This window comes from Corylus avellana, chromosome 3 (genome assembly GCF_965113065.1).
Source record: "Corylus avellana chromosome 3, dhCorAvel1.hap1.2, whole genome shotgun sequence".
Taxonomy (NCBI): domain Eukaryota; kingdom Viridiplantae; phylum Streptophyta; class Magnoliopsida; order Fagales; family Betulaceae; genus Corylus; species Corylus avellana.
In genome coordinates, this window is record NC_142492.1 from 14421139 (window position 1) to 14443980 (window position 22842).

Genomic DNA, 22842 nt, shown 5'->3' on the forward strand with positions numbered 1-22842 from the left:
ATTAACCATTTTTTAAAATTTAATTTTTTTTTAATTAAACTAAAAAAAAAAAACGACTAAAAAAAATAATTAAAACTACAATTTAAACACTCACAAAAAGGACCAAAAATAAATTTTTGGCAAAAATCTACAGAACTGCTGCAGTTGCTGCCTTTGTTGTGAGTGCGCTCGATCGCGTTGATGTGCACTCAATCGCACTGGAGTGAAGATGCGGCAGTTAACGAGCGCAGGTGCGCTTGAGCTTGCTATCTTGGCCACAAGTGCGATCGATCGCAGCCCTAGTGTGCTCGATCGTAGCAGGGCTGCGATCAATCGCACTAGCAGGGGTGTGTGGAAGGTGCTGCGGCAGAACTATAAAACAAGCCAAAAGAAAACAAAACAATAAGAAAAATCTCTTTTTATTTTTATTTTTATTTTTTTTAGTACTAGGAATAACAAATTACAGAAAAAATAAAATCCTAATTATAACTAGTAGAAGAATAAAATTAATTTAGAAATAAATTAGTTTAAAAAATTAAACAATTCCCTAGCAACGACGCCAAAAACTTGTTGTGCAAATTTATTTAACTCGCAAGTGTACGAATCAATTGTAGTTAATGGATTGCAAGTGTGAGGTCGAATCCACAGAGAATCGTATTTTTGAAAGATCAACTTATATCTAAACTAATTTTACCCTAACCTAGTTCCAAAAGGGTTTTGATTTTGGTTTTGAAAATTAAAAGACTAAACATAAACTAAATAAATTAAGTAAATCAATAGATAAAGGCACTAAGGATGCGGAATCTACACTCACCAAATCATAACAACATATTTTATATTCATCAATATTAATCTGAAGTTCTCACAATTTAAATCTTATGTATGTTTTACTATGTTTCAAATAATTAATCAAAATCATCCCATGTATCCATTCATTGACCAAATCACAAAAGGAATCCAAATTTAATTGAAACACCAGATATATTCGTAGAACAAATCACAATGGATATCCAATTTTTATGAGTTAAAAACCAAACAATCAATTATTTGAAATTATCCTAAATCATCAAGTATATCCTTGAATTACAACAAGATATCCAAGAATCATGCCACATATTGAAAATAAGTAAAACAATTGAAATAATAAACCAATAAAATCGGAATAATAAAAACTTACAATAAAGCGATGTTGTTCTTCATTGGTGAGGCTTCATCCCCAACCTTAGTTGAGAATTTAGCTTCACATGACTATGAAACTAAAACTTAAACCTAAAGAAAAACTAAACTAAAAGAAAAGCTGTGGATTACATTCTGTCTCCAAAATTGTATCCCAAAACTAGTTTCTGGAATTGTCTCTCTTTTTTTGAATGCAAAGATGTCTATCTATAGGCTTAAGAAAGTTCTAGAAGCTCTATTAAACCTAGATAATTCGGAGGTCTGTCTCCTAGTCCAAATAGAAGTCTGAAATCGGTATAGGATTCGTCCAGATTTGTGTCCTTTTATTGCGGGGCAATTTTGGCATAGTAAATTTCCGAATTAGGAAAATCTTATTTCACAATGAACTGTAGTATTTGGAGTTAGATTTCCAATGACGCTTGAATCACATCAATCTGATATTTGAATGGAAAGTTATGGTCAAAATACTAAGATGTGTGTAGAATTTGAATTTGAATCTAATCCGAAGTTTTATCCAATCTGAACTTTAATCCAATCCGATCTTTAATCCAATTTAACCTTTTCTTAGATTTGGTTAAAGTTAACCACATCATATAGGTCTTTTCAAAGTATGCTTTCTTCCAAACTTTGCATTTTTTCCTTTAAAGCTGTAGTTTTTCTTCAATGACCTAGAAAATCCTAAAAACACAAAACTAACACAAAACATTAAATAATGACATAACTAAAGGATTAACTAATATAAATAAAGAGGTCCAAATATGAAATATTTGGCACTTAATCACCTATATGCAACATAGAAGTGATTGATTCATATTCTTTATTTTGATCAAGAAATAAGATACTAGAAAAAATATATATAAAATTAAACCCTTTTAATTAATTAGCTTACAAGTATTTCTTTTATTTCATATCGAGACAGCCATGCATGGCCGGGGCAGTAGCTAGAGGTTGAAGACAAGCTAGCAGTAGCCCAAGCAGAGATATGTGACCTTTCGAACAACACATATATTTGCGTGTGCTTCACACGTCAGTTTGTTTTGTCTTTCACCCCAAGAGAAACCTTTTCTTTCTGCTTTCATTGACTCATTTTTTGTCCTGTTAATTAGACCCATCTTTAATTTATTTAATTTGCATAAGTTTCTGATCATCTTGTTTGGATTAATATACTACTTCTCTCTTCATCAAAAAAAAAAAAAAAATATATATACTACTTCTCTCACTTTCATAAAGGGATTGGTCTCGACGTTATTATTTTAGAGAATAAATTAGTTTTCCACCCAAGGGGCCTGATCTTCACATATATTAATATATCTAACTAAGCCCTAGGTGATTGGCTGTAATTATTTTTTGGACAAAGTTTTCCTCTAAATTGGGTTGGAGAAAATTTCTCCAACCCAGTTTGGAGGAAATTTAATAACATGTGAGATGTATATATTTTTTTAATAAATTTTTTTTTAAGTTTGCCCTTACTATTAAGAAAATATATGAATCTTACATGTTCAAAGGACACGTCACTTTTTTAGATTAGATTGGAGGAAATTTCTTCAATCCAGTTTGGAGGAAAACTTTGTTCCTAAGAAAATTATTTCAAGACCCATGAAATTCATTGCCACAACACATAAGGTAATTAAGGACTAATGCTATACCAACTTTCCATTCGAGTTTCATTGGTATAGAAATATCCATTTCTATGGGGATGAAATATGGATAGAAAGTTTTTACACAGCATTACTCTTATAATTAAACCTCCACAATTCGCAAGATGTATAAATATGGATTTATGGTTCGTTTGGGTTTATGATTTTAAAAACTGCCATTTAAAAATAACAATTTAATTTAAAATGTGTGATTTGAAAACATAACATAGTTAAGTGTGTGAAAAAATTGTGATTTGACTTTTAAAATCATAGCTTAACATTTAAAATTTTGGGCTTTGAAAAAAAAATACCTCATTACAAGCGATTTGAACGCAGATTTTCTGCGTTTTCAAATCCCAATTTTTTAAAAACGTAACTCAAAACAATTTATTTTTTGCGATTTAGTTTGAAATTGCATATTTTGTCAATAAAATTGCAATCCCAAATGCAACTTTAACATGTTCACCCAAAGATATCTAGAAACTATTAGAAAATAGAGAGCAGTCTTGAATAATGTAGACTGAAATATTATTGATGAATAAATAAAAAGAAGTCCAAATCATGGCTCTATATAAGGTACAATTCCTAATTTTAAGCTGATTGGGAAATCCAAAAACAAATCATGACTCCTAATCAGTAAAAGGACAGGGATACCTAATTATATGCCCTAATACTTACATGAGAATTTCTATTTATTACAAATATAACTTCTAATTCTTAATATATTTATTATGACCAAATACTCTTCACACTTATTTATCACACCCATTTAATTTCAGAAATGTTGAATGTTCTTCTAATATTTTCTTAGTATCTTCTCAACTGTGATGTGGCTTTTAAAATTATCGTTGAATTTGAGATTATCATTATTGACTTTTAATCTATTTGCGATTTTAAAATCCACATCATAGTTGGGAGGACACTAGAAGAACATTTAGCATTTCTTATTTAATCTTATACACGGTTCAATTTTAGCAAGGATAGAAATTTTCTCCAAATGAATCTGGAGGAAATATCCTTCAACCCATTTAAAATACTGTCAAGTGTCTATAAACATTTAAAATTTCTTTCCTTTTAACAATAGTATAATTAAGTTTTATTTATTTAACAAAAAAAATATTTTAAAGCCCCAATTATGATAAAATGATTAGCCAATGCTCTTTAATTAAGGCTCAATTATGGTTAAAAAGTTAAAAATTGAATCCCAACATATTGAAAATTTAGAGGGAAAGAAAAAAAAAAAAAAAAGGATAGTTACATTATTAATGACACCCTAAACCAATAAATAATTTTGTGTGAATATAAAACTAACATATTAACTAAATTCATTAAACAAATTAAATTTTATATCAAAATGAATTATATACATGTAGCTCAACGCAAAATATGTTATTAGTTGAAACTAAACATATTAGTTGACTTCTAGATGTCATGGTCTGGAGAAAATTAAGAGCAAAAAGCAATAAAAATGATTTATAAAAATTAATATATACTCGTTTAAATTTGAATCCCCTGTCCTTCTAAACAGTACCAATTGCAGTTTTTTTTTTTTTTTTTTTTTTTTTAAAGTACTAATTGCAGTTAAATGTAGGCTTTTTGTTTTTCGTTTTTTTCTTTCTCTTTTTTGGTTATCCATAATCGATGCCTCCAGCCATAGCGAGATTGAACCAATACGCTCTTACCACTGGATGACCTGTACAGGCATCTCACCTACCACATGATAGTATATATATATATATATATAATAGAAATGGACATTATTTGTATATCCAAAACAAGATCGTCCTTATCACCTAGAGACCATCCTGCTGCATGCGTACATAAAGAAATCCATAGAATAATAAGTATGCCCAGCGGATTCAATGATGAATTTGCAAAAAATATTGTTTTATCATTACAAAATGGTATCAAAGTCATGATTTTTTGTATGGATTAGTGGATGTTTTAAATTTTCTTTCAAGTTATTTGATGAAGTGATTGGCTATTTAAATAGCTTCAAGATCATTTTTGTTAGTGTAGTTGTCTTAGTTCAATTAGAATATTATAATTAAATTAACTATTGTGTATGTCAATTTTGATGTAAAGAAATTTAATAAGATCGAAAATGGTTCTATAAGTAGCATCTGGATCTTCATATGATGTGAAGATGATTGGTTGGTGATGCTCTCATACTCGGTGATTGGCTTAAGTACATCTCCATGTTTAATAATTAGATATCCATGATTTCTTCACACAATTGCAATACTATTTGATAAATAGGACATTTAATATGTTGCATATTGACTTGAGTTATAAGAGGATGTTGACCTTCTACATGATCTTTTTGAGCCTTCCACTGTTCAGAATAATCTAAATATTCACATTCCTTGGACTAGGGCAGCCGACAAATGGTCATGAGCTCCATCTCCTTTGGGTCTTTTTAGTGAAGTCCGCTCGTGAGATTTCTCTTTCATTGACTGATAAGCGCTAAAATATTTATATTTTCAGTCCTTATCTTACATGTTTTAATCATTTGATTTTGGTTAATTAGGTCATTTTACTTCCTTTTTGTGTTTTTTATGTTTTTACAGGCTTTTGGAAGAAAGTGAAGTAAAATTGGGTGATTTAGGCTCAAAAAGAGAATATGGGAAAATTGGAGCTCCTTAGTACTGCGATCAATCGTAGGGTACCTGCGATCGAGCGCAATACCAGAGGAGATGCTGCACGAGCCAGGCTAGGAGCGATCGAGCGCAGGCAAAAGAGGCATCCATCGCAGACGTGCGATCTAGTGCACACGGGTTGCGATCGAGCGCACCCGTGTGCAGGAGGCATTCCAAGTGGCGGCTACAATGTACCTATTTCCATAATAGGGTTTTTCCAACTCCAAATTGTAATAGGACTGAAACCCTACGAAAACCCTAAGGTTTACTACTTTTCTAAGGACTTCTAAAGCTTATAAATAGACTCCTAAGCCTTTAGAATAAAGGGGGCTTGGAGAAGGGAGAAGAATAGGAGCTCTCAAGTCAAGTCTCGGGTTTATTCTTTCTTTTCTTTTCTTTTATTTTATGAAGATGTTTAACATCAACTCTATGTGTAGCTTATTTATTTAGTAGGGCTAGATTGAAGCCCTTGTTATGTTAAATTAATATTTCAATATTGGCGCCTTGTGATGATCATGTTGTGCTATTTAACTTGATTAATACCTGCTTGCATGAATTCCTCATATGTGTATGCCTGATCAATATGTGCATGTGGTATGGACTTGTTAGTTAGATCAATTTGGATGACCGAGTCCTGGGTTTAACTTAAGTAGCAAAAGAATCCATACCGCAATTCTTAGGTTAATCAACATAGGGAACTAGGAGTATGTATCCATGCCCTAGGCCTTGTGTGTCTGTCGATTTCCATAAAACATATGCTTTTCTAAAGAACAACTTAGTATAGACATGCTAAATCCTTTAGGAAAGAAAAGAATTAGAGCATGGACCAAGTGGCTAATTCGTTGTTTAGGAAAATCAATAGCTTAAGGCGTTAGAGTTTAACCCTTAGGTTGGCAAACATTAAATATGCATAACTTGATCAAAGCATTGGCATATTGATATACTAGTTTAACATAATTAGTGGTGGATATCAAAGCCCTACCCTTTGTTATCATCACATCAACAATCAATCCTTATTTTGTTTTTGCTTAAGGAATTTATTTTTAAACATAAATTCAGCAATCCTCGTGGGAATGATCCTGTACTTGCACTCTATACTACCATGTTGACCTTGTGCACTTGCAGGTAAAACGTACAATTATTTACCTATTAATTTAGGTATATTTTTGCACAACAAGTTTTTGGCGCCGTTGCCGGGGATTGCGGCGAATTTTGTTTAAATTTAGCTTCCTTCAGTTTTGATAGTTTAATTTTCAATTTTAATTTAGTATTAGCAAAATCAAATCAAAAAGAATTTTTTTTTCATTCACTTTTCTGTTTCTGTTACAGGTTACGGATTAGCATTCTGTGATTGCGATCAATCGTCAGCCATGTGCGATCGAGCGTAGTACGATCGAGCGCACCAACCTGCGATCGAGCGCAGTTCCAGAGAGCATCCGGACCAGGTAGTGCTGAAACTGCCAAGTTCATGCAAGGTCGTCGATCTCAAGCCTCAACCGTTTTTCCACTCGATCCTGAAATTGAGCGGAGAATTCGACAACGACCTAGAGACAAAGAAGGAGAAGAAGTTGAAATGGAAGACATGCAAGAGAATCCAATTGGGCCAAGACCCCTCGAAGCAAATCCACCACGAGTGAGGAGACCTATGAAGCAAGCATACGTGCCAACAAACCTACATCAACCCTCATGCATAGCATATCAACCAGAGGTGGATGGCAGTTATTATATTTCTCCCCAAATTCTCAATGCACTAACCCACTTCAGAGGCACAGCTACTGAGGATCCCAACTTGCATCTAAAAGAATTCTTTGACTTATGCAAGTTGCAGAATGTTCAAGGCCTAACTCTCGAGAGACTCAGGTTAGTTCTTTTTTCCTTGAAAGATAATGCTAAAATGTGGTACAATTCCTTGCCTGCAGAATCCATTCATACTTGGGAAGAATTAACCACCAAATTTCTGAAGAGATTTTTCCCAGCCCAAAAGACAATGCAACTTAAAAGGGAACTTCAAATGTTCCAACAACGAGATGGGGATTTGTTCTTTGAAGCTTGGGATCATTTCAATTCCTTACTCCTAAAGTGTCCACATCACAACATCCCTCAAGATGAGCAAGTGCAAATCTTCTATGAAGGCTTAGATGACACAAATAAAGGGATGGTTGACTCAGCTTGCGGAGGAACACTAATGGAAAAAAGTAGTGAGGAAGCTGTGGAACTTTTTGAAACATTAAGTGAGCATTCACAACAATTCTGTTCAAGAGGAAGAAGAGGAATTAAGACCAAGGGCATGTATGAAGTGAATCTTAGTGGAGGATCAACTCATCAGTTGGCTGCAGTAGAAAAGAAATTGGATATGCTTGTCAAGGCCATGACTGTCCAGAAAACTTCACCTCTGCAACAAGACACACAATTCCAGGTATGTGTTATTTGTTCCATCTAGATCACACCACTGAGAAGTGCCCTTTTGCAAAACAAGAAGAGGTAAACTTCGTGGGACAAACAACTACCCCCACAAAAACAACCCATACTCCAATACTTACAATCCAGGATGGCGTAACCATCCCAACCTTTCCTGGAGTAATAATCAAGGACAGCAGAAAGGGCCCCAACACGCAAGCCAACCAACCCAAGAACCAAAGATGAACCAACTGGAGAATATGATACATAACCTGGTGACTTCGCAACAACAATTTATGGCTGATCAAAAACATGTCAATACAAAGACTGAGCAAGCCATACAAAAGATGGAAGTGCAAATGGGTCAGATGGCAAAGGAGCTGAGTGAGAGGAAGCAGGGAGAATTCCCAGCTCAAACAGTACCTAATCCAAGCAATCACCAGCCGCTGAAGGCAGTCACAATTCAAAGAGGTCCCGCGCTTGCAAGAGCACTTGAGCCTAAATCTGAAGAGCTCAAGTGCAGCTCTTCACACTAGGAGTTCTACAGTAACTAGTAGATGCGTTGAGCAGGCAAGACCCTCAGACGCATCTACCTGCAACAGTGGTACTGATGCCACACAAAGGACAGTAACATTTTCTCTCTTGTCTTTTTCTCTTATTTTCTTTCCTTCACATTTGTCTTGATTTTCTCTAATGTTTTGTTTTGTTTTGTTTTGTTTTGTTTTTTTTACTTCTCCTTAAAAAAAAAAATAATAATAATAATAATAATAATAAAAATAATAAAAAAATAAAAAATAAAAAAAATTTTGACACTCTGGTACTACGATCGATCGCAGAGTATCTGCGATCGAGCGCCGTAACCGAGAGGGGGCTAAACACTCTCTGATAGGGCGATCGAGCGCACTATGACCAGATATGCCCACATCTGGACGAGTACGATCGAGTGCACGAGATGTGCAATCGAGCGCACTCGGCCAGCCAGGCCTGCGAACTATTTAAGTCACTTTCTCCCCATGGCCCACAACCTCTCTCCCGGCGCCGAACAACCCCATTTCACACCTCCACCTCCGGCACCCCTTCTTCTACCAATTTTCACCTAGATTTCGTCAAATCCACTACACCACCACCATCCAAGACCCTTCTCCGGCCACCACACCACCATCTTCCAGTGAAAATCACATCACATTCCAACCTCACCCCAACCATCAACATCCCCGAACACTCACCCAACCTCCAATTTTTTCATTTTTCTTGCAATTGTGGGTGTTTATCCACCCACATTGCCTCTGGGTTGGATTTTTTTTGGTGTTTGCAGGGAGTTTGGGAGCATCTTTGACCGAAGTTGTCTTTGAAGTCATCATCAGTGCACACCACCTGTTCGACGAAAGTTTCCAAGCAACTTCCAAATGCCTAGAACACGTGCTTCATCTTCCAGAGGGTCCGGAGCTCATGCCGTTTCTTCCCCACCAGCCTTTGAAGAGCGGGAGCTACTATTTGAAACCACCTTCGCCATCAGAGAAGATTTCCAAAACAACGAAGCAACTCAATGGGCGGTTGCAGAGTTTAGGCGAAGGGGTCTTAAGAAGCTGTTTAAACCGGTCACCTCTACCGCCTACCGAAAGCTGGTCGTAGAATTTTACGCCCAGCTCTTTCATGACTGCGACAACCGGGAGGCAATGTCCTCCAAAGTTCGAGGGCAAATAGTCCATGTGACAAGAGCCGACATCGCTGCCGCCTTGCAATGCAACGATGAGCATCCTCCAGAAACTGTAAATCTCGCCGAGCAACCAGCCCGCTATTATGTCACGGAAATCATTGAAGATATGTGTCAAGGACTATATGCGGATGCACACCACAATGCTGGCAGCCGGTCTAAATTGCCACAAAGGCTATGGTTCGTGGATTCGGTACTTCATCGGAATGCTTTTCCCTTGGGACACAAAACTCAAAGGCGTGATCAATTCCTTCAGACGCTCTACGCCTTCCACAAGGATGCATGGTACTCCATCCCCGACATCATATGGACCCAAATCAACAAATTTTGGAATGGAGTGCATGTTGGGGGAGCAGAATTCACTCACTCCTGGGGGCTGCCCTTCCCTTACTTAATCACACATATCCTACGAAAGAAGGGTATCAAGGGCACTGCAGCTGACGAGCCAGTCACGACGACTCCACTATATGGCATTCGCCAATGGAATAAGAGCTGCTCCCATATGCCCCAAGCACTCCCGGAAGCTGGGGAAGAGATGGATGAAGCCGAACCAATGGCTGAAGATGAACTGGCATCTGAGTCGGAAACGGACCATGATGATGCAGCTGCAATTAATATTCGAGCCATCCAGTACCGAGCCCTTTGTAACAGAATGGAAGGACTTCAAAGAGAGCTCGCTGATCAACAAAGGGAGACCTGGGAAGATAAGGTCCAAATGAATCAACGCTTGACCGCCATGGAGGAAGCTATGCGGTCCATCTTGAGCCGATTACCTCCTCCACGATCTGAAGCATCCACTTCTGGACCACATTGAGAGAGGACCACAGTCTGGCTGAAGACGTCAAATTTAGCACTCATGGGAGGCGCCCCATAGCATATCCTTTTCTTTTTGTTGTTGATTTTTATTTTGTTGTGTTTTTCATTGTGTTTAGTTTTTTTTGGTGTTTTGGTATTATGTCGTTTTCTTTTACATTCTGTTACTGCGATCGATCGCATAACACATGCGATCGAGCGCAGGTCTCCAGTGGTGATGCTACCACACTCTGTTAGTGCGATCGAACGCACAACATGTGCGATCGAGCGCACTTGGCAGCATCCCATCGTTATTTTTATTTTGTTCTGTTCAATTTTTATTTCATTTTAGTTTTGTTCCTTTTTATTTGTTTGTATGTTTTATTCTTTTGCAGGGACAAGTGTGCTTCAATTCAAGTTTGGGGGTGTGCTACGAGCCATGCTTTCCAAGACTATTTCGACCATCTCCCGGGTACACTCTTTCCTTAATTTTGACACATTGGGGACAATGTGTCATTTAAGTTTGGGGGTATGGGCACACATGTTCACACACGCTTTGTCCCAATTTCATGTTGTTTGTTTTGTGTGCTGTTTGAAAAAAAAAAAAAAATTTGCATGTTCTTGTTGCTCAAAAATTTTAGGTTGATCTAGAAAGAATTGTGGCGTGAATTCATCAGTGAGCTTAAAATTTTGAACACATGATCTGATGAGTGAATCTATTAGTTTGGTTACTTGCTTAGGCCAGTTGAAAAATCACATGTTTGATCTAATCACACAGGCACATTAGCACATAATTTGTGAGGTATGACATGAAGTCTAATATGTGTGTTTCTGCATCTTGGAAGAAATTGGATGACTTATTAGATGACACCATGGTGTATATTGTAATAAAAAAGAAAAAAGAAAAAAAAAAGAGAAGTGAAATAAATGATCATTGATGGTTTTTCACTGAGTAACTGGACCTCTTGTTTCAAAGCACTGAGTGTTCACGTCAAAAGGTGAAAAATTTGGATTTGATTATTGTCATGGTTAGTTGGTTTTGTAGCCTTTTTGACTCAAGTTAGAAGGTCCTTAGGAGTGTTTCTACACCTAATGCCCTAAAACCCCCTGGTTTGGGAGCCATTGACTTAACACTCACTACAAGGTCAATTAGAAAGCTTAAGAGAATCAACATTGCACAACCTGACCAAAAAAAAAAAAAAAAAAGAAGAAGAAATATGCCTTGTGACATTCTAATAGGAATGTCAGTGAATTTTGGGATTTGGAAACATTTACATATTGGAAAGATTTGGAAGCCTAATAATTTTGTGCTAATTCACTTTACACTGTTTTCAAACTTGTGATATTTTAGCATGTCCTTTGTAAGTAATCGCACTTTGAGATTCCAATTCATTATGAAGATGGAGTTCATTTTTTTTTTAAACTTGCTAATGAATAAAAATCATGATCTTGAAGTGATGCTTTAATTTTTGGGATGACAAGAGCTCTTGCATGATGTTTGTGGGTAACATTTCTGGAAAACCCTCACGAGACTTCACTCGTCCACTAGGGAATTCCTAGTGGTTTAAAAGGCTTGTTGCATATGCTAAATGCAATCGTACATCCCACGAAAGATGGATTTATCTTTTGTTTTTCTATTTTTCCACTCCTGTTTTTTGTTTTGTATTGCTAAGGGACTAGCAATATGTAAGTTTAGGGGTGTGATAAGCGTTAAAATATTCATATTTTCAGCCCTTATCTTACAAATTTTAATCCTTTGGTTTTGGTTAATTATTACTTCCTTTTTGTGTTTTTGATGTTTTTATAGGCTTTTGAAAGAAAATGAAGTAAAACTGGGTGATTTAGGCTCAAAAAGAGAATATGGGAAAATTGGAGCTCCCTGGTACTGCGATCAATTGCAGGGTACCTGCGATCGGGCGCAATACCAGAAGAGATGCTGCACGAGCTAGGCCAGGAGCAATCGAGCGCAGGCAAAAGAGGCATTAATCGCAGACGTGCGATTGAGCGCACCCGTGCGCAGGAGGCATTCCAAGTGGCGGCTACAATGTACCTATTTCCATAATAGGGTTTTTCCAACTCCAAATTGTAATAGGACTGAAACCCTGCGAAAACCCTAGGGTTTACTACTTTTTCAAGGACTTCTAAAGCCTATAAATAGACTCCTAAGCCTTTAGAATAAAGGGGGCTTGGAGAAGGGAGAAGAATAGGAGCTCTCAAGTCAAGTCTCGGGTTTATTCTTTCTTTTCTTTTCTTTTATTCTATGAAGATGTTGAACATCAACTCTATGTGTAGCTAATTTATTTAGTAGGGCTAGATAGAAGCCCTAGTTATGTTAAATTAATATTTCAATATTGGCGCCTTGTGATGATCATGTTGTGCTATTTAACTTGATTAATACCTGCTTACATGAATTCCTCATATGTGTATGCCTGATCAACTTGTGCATGTGGTATGGACTTGTTAGTTAGATCAATTTGGATGACCGAGTCCTGGGTTTAACTTAAGTAACAAAAGAATCCACACCGCGATTCTTGGGTTAATCAACATAGGGAACTAGGAGTATGTATCCATGCCCTAGGCCTTGTGTGTCTGTCGATTTCCATAAAACATATGCTTTTCTAAAGAACAACTTAGTATAGACATGCTAAATCCTTTAGGAAAGAAAAGAATTAGAGCATGGACCAAGTGGCTAATTCGTTGCTTAGGGAAATCAATAGCTTAAGGCGTTAGAGTTTAACCCTTAGGTTGGCAAACATTAAATATACATAACTTGATCAAAGCATTGTCATATTGATATACTAGTTTAACATAATTAGTGGTGGATATCAAAGCCCTACCCTTTGTTATCATCACATCAACAATCAATCTTTATTTTGTTTTTGCTTAAGGAATTTATTTTTAAACATAAATTCAGCAATCCTCGTGGGAATGATCCTGTACTTGCACTCTATACTACCATGTTGGCCTTGTGCACTTGCAGGTAAAACGTACAATTATTTACCTATTAATTTAGGTATATTTTTGCACAACATTGACTAGCAGGCCCTCTCCTCTTTCTCCAGTTGAATGGAATGCCCTTTGGGGTCTAAAACTTCAAGCTAGATTGAAGCACTTGCTATGGAAAATCGCTTGGGATCTGCTGCCCTCTAGGGCTAACATTGGTAGATTTGTGGTTTCTGAAGACACCAATGCTTGGGTGTGTCCCATTTGCAAAGGTCCTCTTGAGACCTTGTGCCATATTATTTTGGAATGTGATTTGGCCAGAATTATTTGGAGGAGCTCTCCTTGGCTTCTCATGAGTTCTTCCTTCTCTTCTAGGCCTATTAAGGATTGGGTTCTAGCCATTATTTATCCTTCCAATAGACTTGCTATTCCTAAGGCTAAAATTAAAAATTTCAACTATTTGCAACTTTCAATTTGGATTTTATTTGGCTATTCAGGAATAAGTTGATTCATGAGGCGTTGCAACCAGACCTGAGAAAGGCTATTTTGCAACTTAAGATCAACCTGGGTTCTCATCTCATCTCATCTCTCTGCTTGGCGTGTAGCTGCTCTTTTTCCCTCTGGCTTCCTCTTTGGATTGGATGCATAAAACAAAATTTTGATGTTGCAATCAGAGACAACTTTGCGGTGGCAGTTGCGGTTATTAGTGATTCTTTAGGGAATATTATTCTCGCAGCTATGCAGAAACTTCACTTCACTAATGTGCTCTTAGGAAGTTAGGAGAAGCCATGGCATCTTTTTTCGCCTCTCGCCTGGCTTCCACTACGGGGCGTGGTTGTTTTGCTTTGGAAGATGCTTCTAGTGATTCTTGTTATGAATCAACCCCATCTCTTCTCCTTTTGGCAGTTTACCTTAATTGTATATGATATTACTCTTGATCTCACTTCTTTTCAAAACTGAAATGCTTTGAAAGTATTTAGATGTGCCAATTATTGTGCACGCTTGTTAGCTAAATGGGTTGCTACCCATCTTGTGTTTGGTAGCATTCCCACAAAATCTCTCATTCTCTCTTCCATTTGGATCAAGAATGGGAAAGATCTGCTTCTGTAACCTTGATCTTTTCCCTTTTCAATTAGAACTAAAAAAAAAAAAAAAAAAAAAAGAGAGGAGGAAAATGAGTTATTCCCTCACCTGGTTTGGAATGTGTGAGTTTATATTAATACTTCGTTTGCTTCGACATAAAATGATTTTTGAAAAATGCTTTTAGTATTTTTCGGTGTTGGGTGCGACGTAAAATAATTGTCAATAAAAAATATTTTTTGTTTGACCGAAATTCTCTTTTAATTTTAAGGAAATGGTTTCCATTTTTGTAAACCGTAAACCATTTTTAGAGTTTGAGTATCGCATTCTCAAATCGATAAACCTTAGCTAGACCTCGCTTGGGACCCTGCCAAGACTCTATTAGGACACCGCCGGGAACCCAACAAGACCCGTCTGGGACTTGGTTGGTGAAAAACGTTATGCAGGTATATATCACACAATATGCAGAATTAAAAGATATTTGTCAATAATCAAACAATCACGAAAATAAGTAAAATCAAACATAAGGATTTTCGTGACGAACAGGAAACCTTTTAGAAATCGATCTAAAAGTAAAACCCCTTCGGGGCAGCTAAACCCAGGAAATCACTATCAAAAGATGTTCAGAAATTACAGACACTAGGAACACTTACAACCCGATGCAAGATCTTGACTCTGTAAGATCGACAAGCCTCCAACTCGTCTCCTCGCTCACAATCTTTTTCAACATGATTCCCCTTTACCGAATCCTTCCGATAGACTTCTCAATTGAAGCACACAATCAAACTAACAAGATCCTCTAAGGGGAACAACTAGGCTCACAACAATTCTTTTTCTCTAATACAGCCTCTCACGAACTCTCTAGGGTCAAAATTCGACATCTCTCTTTCTATAGAGATGTATTTATAATTGCCCCTTAATCCCTAAACCTAGGACACAGTTTACATTCATTTAAAACTATAACAGGTACGCAGCGTCCGGAAGGAGACAAGGGCCATCTGGACGGAACAAGCAAAACACGAGTTAATCTTGGTTTTTCACATGGCCGTTCGGACGGTGCTAGGGCAAAGCTCGAGTCTTTATCGTATACTTGGATCTTTTGATGCGGCATGTTTGGATGGGGTTCAGACGAGATTGCAGACGAAGCTCTCTGGTTTTCCTTTTTTCTATCTCTTTCAGACGGCTTGCAAACGAAGGTCCAGACAAGGCTCTCGGGAAAATTACTTTCTTTGAGCGTCCAGACGGCCTTGCTTCCCGTCCAGACAGAGTTGCATAGAGATGAAACTTTGGAGTCTGTTATAGTTTGTATGAACGGTTTAGATACAAAACCCGGAGGCTATTATATTATTCAAGTTCTTCAACTTATCTTTAACCTAATACAAGCATCTTATTATATAGCATTAGGGAAGTACCATAAAGACTAAACTACCCCCAAAACCCTAATGATTCAAACTCCAACTCTTCTAACACTCCCCCTAAAGCTGGAGCATATACATCATATGAATCCAGCTTGGAAGATACACGCAAACGAAAAACTAGAAAAACATACTCTAGCACTTCCACTCAAGCGGGAACAACTTGGAGCACACAATACAAAGACCCATACAAATAGCAAGATAATTTAATAAAACTTCAACGCCGGTTGAAAACTTGTCCGAAACTACAACAACCAAGATTTGGTCGGATCTTGCTGCAAAACACCAAGGCCAGTTGGATACAATGATAACAAACAACAGATGTGATCGGGTCTCGCCGTAAAACACCATGGCCGGTTGGATACATCGATCACCAACAACCAAGATTTGATCGGATCTTGCTGCAAAACACCAAGGCTGGTTGGATACAATGATCACCAACATGCAACAACAAATTTTTCACATGATTAACCAACAACTTTCCCCGAAAAACAGTTACTGGAAAAAAAAAAAAAAAAAACTTCGCCGGAGCATCGCCGGAAACATGCCAGAGCTTCGTTGGAAATTCAAAACTGGCTGGAGACAGACAAACCACACTGGTAGAACCTAAAACAGAAGAAAAACATGAAAAAAAAGAAAGAAAGAGTGATTGGAGGCTCGCCAGACCTTCGTCGGAGAAGACAGACACACCGGCCACTTCAAAAACAGCACCTACAAGCAAACAGTGACCACAGATCAACGTTTAACAACACAAACATCAAATGTCCGGAATTTTTTTTTCGATGGCCTCAGCAACTTCGCCGGCCACCACGGAACACTCCAGCCACCACATCCAGCAACAAGAACTCGCCCCCCAGCAACAACAATAGTGATGGGCTTTTTTTTTTTCTTCACTGGTGGTGTTCCTCCGATCACTGTAAAACAAAAAAAAAAAGAAAAAAAAATTCTGCTAGCAAGGCACTGACTATGTGGGAATTATGCACACATGGGCGGCACTACCACTAGAAAAATACTCACCAAAACAACACAAATATAGTGGAAAAATACTACTACAAACAAAGGGAAACCCTAAGGCTCTGATACCATGTTATAGTTTGTATGAACGGTTTAGACACAAAAGGCAGAGGCTATTATATTATTCAACTTCTTCAACTTATCCTTAACCTAATACAACCATCCTATTATATAAGATTAGGGAAATACCATAAAGACAACACTTCCCCCAAAACCCTAATGATTCAAACCCTAACTCTTCTAACACAATTGAAACATCCATTTTGGTCATCGATATTTGCCAACAAAAAACCAACAAACTCCTCCTTTGGCAATTCGGTGACAAAACCAAAAGGCCGAGACATCCCTTCATCGTCTCCCATTTTTTGTCATAGATTGACAAAATTTCTCCTGTTTTCTGAAACACTCGACAAAAAAGATCAAAACATATGTGGAATAGAAAAAACATAAACACAACTCATGATCACAGATAGAAAAATGCATGAAGTATAATGCAAGATCATGAAGTCACAATATCAAAAACTCCCCCTCGATGTATGACTGATTTATCAACATGAAACTAGAAAAGTGTTAAGTGCCAAAATATTTAAATTTTAGCCCTTAAGCTTATATGTGTTAATTTCTTAGTGTTGTTAGTTTATGCCATTTTATTCCTTTTCTGTATTTTCTGTGTCTTTGTAGGCCTTTGGAAGAAAAGGAAGAAAACCTGGAAGTACTGAGATTAAAGAGCAAATTCGGGAAAAGCTGGAGGCTCTAGTAGTACGATCGATCGCAGGGGACCTGCGATCAAGCGCACTACAAACAAAAGGACCAGATGAGCGGAAGGCGCACGCTCGTGCGCACACAAGGAGACTCGATCGCAGACGTGCGATTGAGCGCACATGGGCTGCGATGGATCGCACCCTTGTGCTGGAGAACAGTGAGCTGCGGCCAGAAAGCCCTTTCCTTCCATATTAGGGTATTCCAAGTCCCACTTGTAATAAAATTAAACTCTACAAATTTTCTAGGTTTACTAGTGTTTCAAGGACTTCTAGAGGCCTGTAAATAGACCTCTTAGCTTCTAGGAAAAAGTGTGGAGAAAGAGGCACAAGCTCTGGATAGGATCTGAAGGCTAGATCAAGAGGAGTTTAGGTTTTCCTTCTCTTCCACCTTTTTTTTGTTATGTAGTTTATATTTTAGTTGGGGCTAAATTGAAGCCCTAATCATGTCTTTTTAGGATTTCAATATTGGCACATTTGCTACAAATATATTTTGGTGTATTTAACTTCATTAATTCCTGTTATCTTGAATTCTTCATATGTGTTTGCCTGATCAACACATGCATGAGGTATGCACTAGTTAATTAAATCAATTTGGATGACCGAGTCTTGGGTTTAATAAGAGTAACAAAAAAAATTCACACTGGGTTCTTGGGTTAATCAACATAGGGAACCGGGAGTAGACACCCATGCCCTAGGCCTCATGTGTTTATCAATTTCCACATATTTATACTTTCTTAAAGAACAACTTAGTATACACCCATGCTGAATCCTTTAAGAATGAAAAAAATTAGAATAGACACCCATGCCTAATTCGTTGCTTAGGGATATCAATTGCTTAAGGAGTAGACACCCATACCCTTAGGTTAGCAAACATTAAACATACCGGTATGATTGGCGCATTAGCATATTGTTATCTTAATTAGTCTGATTAGTAGTGAATATCAAAACCCTAATCCTTTTTGTTTTAGTTTATCTGTTATTTTATTTCTTTATTTTAAATTCAATCCTGACAATTGAATTTTATCTGTTTAATTAAATAGGAAATTACTTCTAAACATAATTTACCAATCCTCATGGGAATGATCTCGTATTTGCCTGCTATACTACCGTTTGATCTTGTGAACCTGCGAGTTAAAACGTACTAAATATTATCGATTAATTTAGGTAGTATTTGGCACAACAAAAAGAAAGACATGTTTCTCCCCCTCAAAAGTCAAATGAACACACATGATACACACATCAACGACTCATGTATTTCAGCAATGAATATCCCAAACATGCTCCAAATATGCAAAATATACATGAGACTAGAAATGGCAAAAAACTCATTACTTAACCCAAGCAAAGAAAAATGTTTCATTCAACCCATGCTTGTGTGGTGTGTGTGTCAGCCTTTCAAAGAAAAATTACCAACTTACAAAAAGATGAGAAAGTTTCACCAACACGAGGTTTTGACAAGTATATCTAATACATTTGAAAAATTAGCACAAGTTTGACACAGTGAAAATAAATTCCATAAGGAACATGATCTTTTGATTTTTGTTTCACTATTTTGATTCCTTTTCTCTTTGAGGAAGTGTCCTTAAACAATTTGTGCTTACCACAAAAGGAGGAATACATGAATATTTAAGCCCAAGGTTCAACTAGCATATGGTCAATTTGAAAAATACGACTAGTCAAAAACCTCATCTAGTTACCTAACAGACCTCACATTTAAAGTTAAGAAATAAACTCATATTTAGCTTAAATGTGCACAAAAGAGTAAGCAAAGACAAAACGTACCACATAAGCTCAGGTGATAAGTGCCAAATATTGCATACTTGGACCCCTTTATTTACATTAGTTAATCCTTTAGCTGTGTTGTTAATTAATATTTTGTGTTAATTTTGTGTTTTTAGTGTTTTGTAGGTCATTAAAGAAAAACTACAGCTTTAAAGGAAAAAATGCATAGTTTGGAAGAAAGCATAATTTGAGAAGACCTAGATGATGTGGTTAAGTTTAACCAAATCCAAGAAAAGGTTAAAGTGGATTAAAGATCAGATCGGATAAGATTTCGGATTGGATTCAAATTCAGATTCTGCATACGTCTCAGCATTTTGACCATAACTTTCCATTAAAAATTAGATTGAAGTGATTCACATGGCATTGGAAAACTAACTGAAAATACTATAATTCGTTGTGAAATAGGATTTTCCTAATTCGGACGGTTACTATGCCAAAATTACCCCGCAATAAAAGGACCCAAATCTGGACGAATCCTATTCCGATTTTGGTTTTATTTTTATGTGGAGCTAAATTCCCAATTAAGGTTGGGGATGAAGCTTCACCGATGAAGAACATCAATACTTTCATGTAAGTCTTTATTTATTTGATTTTATTGGGTTTAATATTTCAATTGTTTTACTTCTTTTCAATGTGTGAAGTGATTCTTGGATATCTTTTGTGATTCAATGATACACTTGATGATTTAAGATAATTTCACATAATTGATTGCTTGATTTTATTTGCCTAGATAATTGGATATCCCTTGTGATTTGTTCTACAGATACATTAGGTGTTTCAATTAAGATTGGATATCTTTTGTGATTTACGGATACATTTGATGATTTAATTGATATTAGATTCCTCTTGTGATTTGTGCAATGAATGGATACATGGGATGATTTTGATTAACTGTTGAAGCATAGTAAAACATATCTAAGATTTTAATTGTGAGAACTTTAGATTAATATTGATAAACGTGGAAGTATGTTGTTATGATTCGATGAGTGTGAATTCCCAAACCTTAGTATTTTATCTTTTAGTTTATTTTAATTAGTTTATGTTTGTCTTTTAATTTTTAAAACCAAAATTCAAAACCCTTTTGGAACTAGGTTAGGATTTAATTAGTTTAGATTTAAATTGCTCTTTCAAAAATACAATTCTTTGTGGGTTCGACCTCGCACTTGCAATCCATTATATTGCAAATGATTCTTGCACTTGCGAGTATTAAAATTTGCACAACAAGTTTTTGGCGCCGTTGCCGGGGAATTGTTCAATTTTTGAAACCAATTTATTTCTAAATTAGTTTTATTCTTCTACTAGTTATAATTAGGATTTTATTTTTATGCAATTTGTTTTGTTTTATTCGTGTTACTAATAAAAAGAAAAAAAAAGATTTTTCTTGTTGTTTTTTGTTTTCTTTGGCTTGTTTTACAGTTCTACCGCAGCACCTTTCGCACATCAGCGCGATGGAGCGCACTCACAGCAAAGGTAGCAGTTCTGTAAATCTTTGCCAAAAAATTTATTTTTGTTCCTTTTTGTGAGTTTTTTAATTTTAGTTTTAATTTTTTTTTTATTTGTGTGAGTTTTTTTTTTTTTTTTTTTTTTTAGTTTATTTTATTTTTTTAAAAAATGGTTAATGTTTTATGTGGGATATCTGTATGCTAAAAAGTGAGGGGGAAACATGAATTTTCATTTAATGATTTTAATGCCTCTCCTAGTTATAGGACACCAGCTTCTACCAACTACCCTCAAAATTTTAACCCACATAAACCATGTTCATATTGTTTCAATCCTTATTATGAGGAAAATAATTGTCCAGATCTACGAGCTGAGCTCAACAACTGATGAGACAAATTACACCAAATCAGAGCAGCTAGATCTAACTTTTCATATGAACAAATGAACACCAGTTTCTCCAGCCTGGGGTTTCATTCAAATTTCAATTGTTAGAACCCGGACTGGAGCAACCAATCTAATTTCTCAGGATTAGCTCAGGCTACAGGAAATTATGCTCACCAATTTGATGAATTGCACCATTCAGAATATCCGTAGTTCGATCATCAAGCTCAACCTCCTGCTTATCAGTCTACCACTCAAGTGCCACAGCCTACACCACAATCATCACTGGAAGACTTGATGAAAGCATTCATGTAATCAATGGATAAGAACATACAAGATATGAAGAATACTACCATGAGAAACTCCCAAAATATACAAGAGCTAAAAGGTTTCATCAATCAAGCCATATAGGAGATGAGGAATTCCAACATGGCTAACAATAGAGACATACGAGAACTTAAGCAAGCCATGACCAAGATAGAAGGACAGATCGGTCATCTAGTTGCTGACTTAAACAGAATAGAGGAAGAAAAGCTTCAAAGTCAGCTGATGGCTGAAAGACACTACATGATTGATGAGAATGATTTCGAAAATTCTTATCATGAGCATGCCCAAGTCACACTCACACTTGAGAGTGAGGAAATTGTGGATACCAGAGAGGAGGAAGAGAAAGAGGAGCAAATTGAGCACCATGAGAACAGTGAGCCACCAATAGATCCTGATCTACCCAGTGACATGAAATTGAGTACTGAAACTCCTGGCTGCATCTCTATCCCTCTTGAGACACATCAAGAGCCCAAAGCTTCATCGCCTGAATGTCTCAAAGAGCCATCTTATGTCAAGATACTCAAGGACTTGTGCATACAAGCACACAAATTTAGGAACCACTTTCCAAAGAAGATCGTTCGAAGCAAGCAATTCTACATAAGATGGTGAAACATCCTTCCAGATGGGTATGAAGTTTTGAAGAAGAAAGGGTGCAAGGGATTAGTTGGACATCCGCATGATAGGGGAAAGTGCTGTAAAGTTTTCTCCTCTAGTTTATTTTCTGCACTTCACTCCACAAATTCTTTCTTTCCTTTTTCATTACATGTTATTTTTATTTGTTTTTGTTTCTAACAGCAATTAATCTTTTGGTTTTCGTTTCTATAAAAAAAAAAAAAAAAAAATTGCTGTTAGTTTTTGTTGACGAGTGTTTTGGTGTTTGAGTTTTGAAGATGCCTTGCCCCTTTTTCACACCTTGAGATTTCCTTACTTCCGGTAATGTATTTCTATACTACACATTGAGGGCAATGTGTAATTCAAGTTTGGGGGTATGGAAAAACACTTTGTCAATTTATTTTGTTCTTATTTGTTTATTTTTATTTGTCATTTTGTGTTAAAAAATTTGAAAAAAAAAATAAAAATTGTGCTATGTTGTTGTCAAGTTTGAGTAAAACTGTAACTGTGATTTGCATTTCATTAGCTTGCTTAAACTGTTGAACACATTATTATGTCATTAAGAGTCTGAGTCCCTTGACTTATTTTTGAGTAAAAGAGATTTCAGTTGTTTTGAGATAAAATTTTATGAGCATATTAGCATGTTTTCTGTGAAGTATGATGTTTGAGCCTAAGCTTTTTCTCTCTGAGATTTGTTAGATGACCTATTGATGAATAACCATTGGCTTGCAAGATATATTAAAAATAAAAAAA